The sequence below is a fragment of the Lycium ferocissimum genome, chromosome 4 (assembly GCF_029784015.1).
Source record: "Lycium ferocissimum isolate CSIRO_LF1 chromosome 4, AGI_CSIRO_Lferr_CH_V1, whole genome shotgun sequence".
NCBI classification, from domain to species: Eukaryota; Viridiplantae; Streptophyta; class Magnoliopsida; order Solanales; family Solanaceae; genus Lycium; species Lycium ferocissimum.
This window is the reverse complement of record NC_081345.1, coordinates 22892164-22900092: the sequence shown is the minus strand read 5'-3', so window position 1 is coordinate 22900092 and position 7929 is coordinate 22892164. Positions and strand designations below refer to the sequence as shown.

General features: G+C 34.9%; 1 pseudogene; it reads left to right on the top strand.

The window, feature by feature from the left end:
* The first annotated feature begins 478 nt into the window (after positions 1–478).
* Positions 479–2425, top strand: LOC132053832 (premnaspirodiene oxygenase-like; annotated as a pseudogene).
* The last annotated feature ends 5504 nt before the right edge of the window (positions 2426–7929 follow it).

The following is a 7929-nucleotide window of genomic DNA, read 5'->3' as shown; positions in this document are numbered from 1 at the left end:
ATACCAAATTATCCCATCCTATAATAAAATTAGTGAGGGAACATCAGAATGATCTTTACGAGTTGATTTATGGATGTAGGAAGAAGTTAGGAAAAAGTGGGCAGAACAGTGTAAATGTTGGCTGCACAAACCTACCATTTTAATAAGCTGCTACTCCACTTGACAGCTAGTAAAAATAAAAATAAAAAAAATAAAAAAATAAAAAAAAAAAACTTGACAGCTAGTGATTATATCACAACCTAATTCCTTCACCAAGGCATAATTTAGTGTTAATGTGTTGCTTAAAAAATTGAACATTCTGTTTAGTGCTATAACAGCTCTATAGCTTGAGGGAGGTGTTCTACGGTGAGTCCAAAAGGCAAGCTACTTGAGTTACATAGAGATCGATGCAATTAAGTTGGCTCCAGAAACAAAACCACTTTGATAAGTTTGGTTAAGTCTATTGGCCATAAGCTTCCTTTTCTTTACTTGATGTTCAATGGAGATCTTTTACTCTTTTCTTTCAAGCTTAGTGGCATTGCTTCTCTTTTTGTCCTCCCTCATTTTTCTAGTTAGTCAATGGAGAAAATCAAAAAACAGAAACGAAAAACAAATTAGTTTGCCTCCAGGTCCACGCAGACTTCCCCTTATTGGAAGTCTGCATCACTTGATTGGAGGAGGACTTCCACATAGCATTCTTAGAAATTTAGCACAAAGGTACGGACCTCTAATGTACTTGCAACTCGGGGAAGTTCCAGCGGTGGTCATATCATCACCTAGTGTTGCAAAGCAAGTTCTAAAAACTCACGATCTCGCCTTTGCTGATAGGGCACAACTTACGTCCACAAACATCATACTTTAGAACAACAAAGACATTGCATTTTGCCAATATGGTGACTACTGGCGATAAATGCGTAAAATTTGTATCATACAACTTCTTAGTACGAAGATGGTCAAATCATTTGGTGCAATTCGACAAGATGAGCTTTCGGGTCTCATTTCATCAATTCGTTCCATGAGGGGCTCTGCAGTCAACATGACCGGAAAAATCTTTTGGTTTACCAACTCCGTCACTTGCAGAGCAGCCTTCGGAAAAATGTTCAAAGATCAAGATGAGTTTATAAAATTGTTGAAGGAAGTATTCTTATTAGGAGCAGGATTTTTTGGGGCTGATCTCTTCCCTTCATGGAAGTTACTTCACAAACTGAGTGGTGCGAAGTCTAGATTGATGAATGCCCATAAGAAGGTTGATGAACTTATGGTGGACATCTTAAATGAGCATACTGAAAATAAAGAATCTGGGAAAAAGGGAATTAGTCATGAGTTTGGAGGTGAAGATTTGGTTGACGTTTTTCTAAGGGTTAAGGAGAACGCCGAACTTCAATTTCCAATCACAAATGGACCACATTAAAGCTGTGATTCTTGTAAGTTTGCTCCCTTCTCTTAATCTTTGTTCACCCTGCCTTTCCGTTTTCTTTTTCTTAGGCAGTCCTTACTAAGAGTCATTCACAATATATGATGAGGGTTAATGTCTTTTAATCTTTACTAGCTCCTAACAACACAATTATATAAGGCAAAAATCTTTGCTGGTCTGGTCTTGATGTATATTTCACCTGTTGGAGTAATTAGTTGTATAATACTTCTTACAGGCTAATTGGGTTATTCTTGCAAGCTCAACATAAAAAACGCGAAGATAAGAAAATTTGGAAGTTTATAGCTCTAGACCCCTTAAAAGATTTCTCCTTAATGTTTTGGTACCCAAATTTCATTAAGTTATACTTTACCTTAAGTACGAAGTTAATTTTATTGTCTTTATTTAGTTGCCTTTTGATGTAGGACATGTTTATTGCTGGAAGTGAAACTTCATCTACAACTATTATTTGGGCATTGTCAGAAATGATGAAAAACCCAAACATTATGGCCAAAGCCGAAAGTGAAGTGAGACGAGTCCTTAAGGGAAAGAATAGTTATGGTGAAGAAGATCTTGAAAAGTTGACATATCTAAACTTAGTGATTAAGGAGACATTAAGGCTTCATACTCCACTTCCTCTTCTACCTCCTAGGGAATGCAGGGAACGGATATACCATACCTCTTAAGACTAGAATATTGGTCAATGCATGGGCCCTTGCGAGAGATCCTGGAACTTGGCATGATCCTGAAATTTTTATACCAGAGAGATTTGAGAACTCTTCTATTGATTATATAGAAAATCACTTTGAGTTTATTCCATTTGGTTCGGGAAGAAGGATTTGTCCAGGAATGCTATTTGGTTTAGCTAATGTTGGACTTCCTCTCGCTCAGTTACTCTACCACTTTGAATGGAAACTGCCATATGGAACTGATCCAAAAGATTTGGACATGACGGAAACACATGGATCAATTGCAGCAAAACAAAAAGATCTGTATTTAGTTGCTATAGATCATATAAATGATGAAGAATTCTGATGTTTTGCTTGAAATGCTGAAATATCAGCACGACCCACACAACTCTTCATCTTATTTTTTTGCTTGGTTTGTGTCTGTGTACCCATTTGGCTATTTGGAGAACGCAATGAAAATGCCCAATAATTAAGATCAATAGTTGGATTTTCTGAGCCCGATCGGGTTTCAAATCGAGATTGGGCCTTTTCAACTGAACCTTAAATTGAATATTGGGATCGATTCCCTTCGATTTCTGCTGGATCCTTTCTATTCTTCACCTTGAATGGCTTTTAGAGGTTTTTAGCTTTATTAGCAGTATAGATAATGTTGAGTCTCACATTGTTGGGTTGATGACATTGGTCTCATTATATGATTTTGGACAATACCCACCTCATGAGCTAGCTTTTCCGCTTAGAATTAAACAATAAGGTTAATTTTCTAATCAGACGATAAAGTAATTTGCTACATGCATAAATATTATGTATGAAAAAACCTCCTACCTGTAGGAAAGGTCAAAACTACACGATTAACAAGCACTTTATCCTCAGCTTTACTCAATTATTTAAAGCCATTATTTAAACTCAAATCAGCAGAAATATCTTTGCCTTCTTGAATCTTCAGTGTTATTGATACTTCATTATTTCCAAATTGAAGTTATGTCCGAATGACGATCAAGTAATACTCTAGAGGTAAAAAAAAAAAAAAGGATTTTAAGTAGTTATTAAATGAAATGTAAGAATGTTTCCAAGCTTGAAAGGTTCTATAAGTGAAAGAGAAATGAATAAGAACACGTGCTTTGATTTTTGTCAACTCAACAAGACATTTAGGTCTCTTTGGTGAATTATCTTTATTTAGTTGAACCCGCAAAGAATGAAAATCTAGAACCACATATATATGATCAGTAAAGATATATATGTCCGACTCCGACTTATTTTTGACTGAAATGTTCTTCCTGAAAAGAATTAAGAGACCTATCATGGCGTATCTAGCATTGTAAGTGAGGGTTCAATTACTTTCGACGTGGAGTATAATTTATATGTAAAAAATTATTAAAATTCTAATAAATAGTGGATATGAACCCATAACTTTAAAAATATAATGAATTCAATACTAAAAATCTTAAGATTGAACCCCTAAAATTTAAATCCTGAATCCGCCTCTATCTATCAACATCGGCTTTCAACGTTAGACTCTATTTCAATTTCAACTTAGATTAATGGACAAAACAAAACTTGATTGGCAAATGATATTCATTATTGCCAAATTGACGTTATGTCCAAATTATCGAGTAATACTCTAGAGGGAAAAATGTTCAAGTGATGTTCAAATTAATGGTACGTATATTTCCATGCTTGAAAGGTTCTAAGTGAAAGAGAAATGAATAAGACCACGTGCTTCGGTTTTTGTCAACTCAACAAGACATTTCTGGTCTCTCTTAAGTTCTAAGTAGGCGTTTGGCCATGAAAACCAAATATTTTTACTTTATTTGGAATTTTGAAGTTGGAGTTGAAGATGAAGTTGTGTTTGGTTATAGTTTTTGTAAAGAATATTTGGTTGTTTGAATGTATTGAAAGTGAAAAAAGATTTCTGAAAAAAGTGTAAAATTAATTCTCATGGCCAAACGGGTTAAGTGAAATAGAAATGAACAAGACCACGTGTTTTGGTTTTTGTCAACTCAACAAGACATTTCTGGTTTCCTTAATTTTGGTATTATCTTTAATAACTTTAGTTGAACACGCTAAGAATGAAAATTTAGAACCACACATTCGTCTAGTTTGTATATCACATGGAATCAACTTTATTGGTAGTATTGCAATTAATGTACTTATATATATTTAACTTATTTCGCTTTTGTTTTCATTTAGTATGATGATGACATGAATTGAATTTAAATGGAAAAACATAATTAATAAAGATACATATATTCGATTCCAGTTTGTTATGGACTGAATTGTTCTTCCTCAAGAATTAAGAGATGGTTTCATAAATATGATTAATTAAACAAAGGCATTTCTAAGCGGGCTCTTTCCATTGTTTCAGTAGTCTAATCCTTTATGTGATCTAAAGTTTATTTTACACCGTCCTATTTTTAATACTCTCTTTGTCTCAATTTATGTGAAACTTTTCGCTTTCCAAGATTTAAATTGCATGAACTTTAATCAATATTTTAAAATGTATTTTTCACCAAATTGATATGAGAAAAAGTTGCAACTTATAGTACTTTTCTTATAGTTTTCAAATATATGAATTTTAATGTTAAAATATTTAGTTAATCTAATGCAATTTAGCTTCAAAATTTAGTTAAATAGACTCTCAACAAATGAAAAGTGCCATATAAATTGGGACTAAGAGAGTAGTTCCTTTTCATTTGTCGGGCAGCTACCTAGCTAAAATATCATTATCATAATTATAAAATGGTGCGAGGCCATCCGATCCAGACAAGTGCAGATTTCTTTGGCCTATAATGGGGGCCATAATTGACAATACGTTAACTTTTGCAGAGCCATGACCTTCGGTATTTGGATGTTACGATGATGGGAGAAAACCCATGTGTGACCAACAAATAGGAAAGAAAGAAAAAGACAGCGAAGAAAGATACAAAGTAAAATAAGAAAAAGTCGGACAAAATATAAGGTTTGGAAATCTGAAAGAAAGAATGTCGACAGGCAATTATTAAGGCAATTCTGAAGAACTAACAACTCTCAGAAGAAATTAGAGGCCGAACGTTTTATTAAGACTCAAAAATTGAAGCCTCTGTCAATATGGTTTTTAGTACACTGAGAAGGAGTCCGGAGCCTAAAGGGCATTAATTTGCCCAAAAAAAAAACCAAAGGGGGTTGCCCTTTCCATGATAAACCAAAGGGGGTTTATCGTGGAGGGGGCTACGTTATACTCTAACTTTTTTCAGCCTATCAGAAATCAAATTAAAATCAAAAAAATATATATATATTTGTAAAACGTGGGCTGATCCATGTTTTACAAAATATATATTTTGTAAAATGTTTTGCTGTCCACCTTATCTCAAAAACGTAAACCCAAAACTGAAGAGCCGTAATTTTTACCTTCTTCCTCCTGCCTTCTCCACCATTGCTACATTGATACCACCTTCTCCAACTTACAGCCGAAGTCTCCTCTAAAAATCTTCTCCTTCTCCTTCTCTTTCACTTGTTTTCTTTTTAAACCCAGCATTGTGGTCTAACTTTTGGAGTAATTTCTTCATCAAAAACCTTTTGTTGCTATCTAAATTAAGGTATTTTTTCTAACTCATATAATATTGTGTATTTATGGTAGATGTATGATATCTATTTATCTTATATATATTGATTGTATGTATTTTTAATTTTTTGATTGTGTGATTTTTATCTGAACTTTAAACATGATTGTTAGAAGCATTGTTATATAAAAGGTCTGATTTCTTAAGTAGCACTTTTGAAGAAATATGTTCTTATGTTACTGTTATTTTCGTTGGTTGTTGCACCTGAATTTGCTGTTGTTTTGGATTATTTTGCATTCAAATATTATATCCAAATATGAAATACGATGTCTACATTATATGTTACATGCTCCCTTTCTTTTCTACCCCCACCCAACCAATAATAAGAAAAAGAGAACAAGAAAGAAGACAAATAAAATGTTGTAGGAGATTTTCTTTTGGTACTTGAATTAATTTTTTTTTTAATATAAATTATCGAAAGACGGACCCCCTTATGCTAAAAATTGGCAATGTCTATTTCAACATTGCTTATTTATGTTATATTCTCTCAATTATTTTGCATGATTTACTTTCTTAGTTAGGTTGTCCTATTTGTTTTATTATTCGTTAGGTATGGAGCTTCCACAGGGGCCCCTACATCCAGGGCTAGAAGTGTACGATGTGCTAATAGTCTAGAAGAAGCATCGTTCACAGGCTGTGTGGAATGGGATCTTGAATGGACCGAAAGCGTGCCTAATTCCACGCCGCGCGGATCGCGAATTTTGGAAGCACGTGAGGCGTCATCCTCGCATCCTTGACTACTTTGGCAGGTGTGGATTTAGGGGAGTAGTAGAGGTAGGATTTGTACCATATGATTGGGGAGTCATCACTACACTTATAGAGAGATGGCGTCCTGAAACGCACACCTTTCATCTACATACGGGTGAGGCGACTATCACACTACAAGATATTGAGCTCATGTTTGGCATGTTTGTAGATGGCTACCTCTTGAATCAAGATAATGCTAGAAATATAAATATTGTGGGGTGGCACCAGTTGATCCACGAGCTTACTGGTTGGGCACCCGTTGAGGATTGTTTTAACGGTGTTAGTAGGTTGGAAGTAAATAAATTAGTTGAATATATGAACGGATTAGATGCCATTACAGATCAGACCACATAAATTGATGTGCAAAAGCGGGTTAGGTTGTACTTGTTATGGCTCTGTGGCGGCACAATATTTCCGGATAAGTCCGGTGACTTGCTTAATTTAGACTATTTGCTTGACATGCGTGACCTTAACGCAATGAGTACACAAGCTTGGAGAGCGGCTACATTGTCATATTTGTATACTTCTCTGTGCCGCGCTTCGATGACCAAGGCCAAGGATGTGTGTGGAATCATTTCCTTGTTGCAAGTACTTGACCTTTAAAATTATATGATTTTATTTGGTTGTCTTATCTGCTATTTATAAGCTTTCTATTTTTTTAAAAAAAATTAATATAGGTTTGGGCTTGGGAGCGAATTATATCGATGCAGCCACCACACAGGGCTCTTCAGTCACACACTGCTCTTGCACGAAAGTGGACTCATCATAGAGTCCGCAAAAATGAGGCACGTGATGTGCTAGCCATATGTAGGGATGTATTGGACAACCTAACAGATGGTCAAGTATTTTATCATAATTATGGTTGTTATTGGCATTTTGATATAATAGTTACGCTTATGTGTAATTTATTTATTTTATTATCATGTAATTTTATTATCGAAGTCCTGATATATTTAGCAATCATATCAGCATAGCGACACTTGACATGTATGTAACTGTTGAACGCTCTACCCAAGAACCCACTGACGATGAGTTCGATATTTGAGGTACTACGTATCTTCCCACTATGAATATTGAATTTGAAAGAGATACACTTCAACAAGAAACAATGTAGGAGTTAGTAGCCAGTCACATAACTTTGGTTGGACTGTGCAGAGCTGTGATATTTCTGGACCGAGTAGTGCTCTAGGTACATGTGAATTAGGTAGCGGCAGTATAGTTCGATATCATCCTGCTCAAGTGGAGTCATTTACGGAAAGGTAATTTTGTTCACTTAAACTAGAAGACTTCTAACTAATTGTTTTCTATTTGAGCGCCTTGAATTTTTCTATGTTTGTAGGTGTAACGATTTTGAAGAAAACCCCGTATTGACTTAGCTCACACAAATTGTGAGAAATAACGATGTAGCTAATGATCAATTAGATGAGTCAGATAGTGATATCCCATTAGATCACGAAGAAACAGACGATGATCACTTAGCTGATGATGATGGCCATTCTTATGAAGA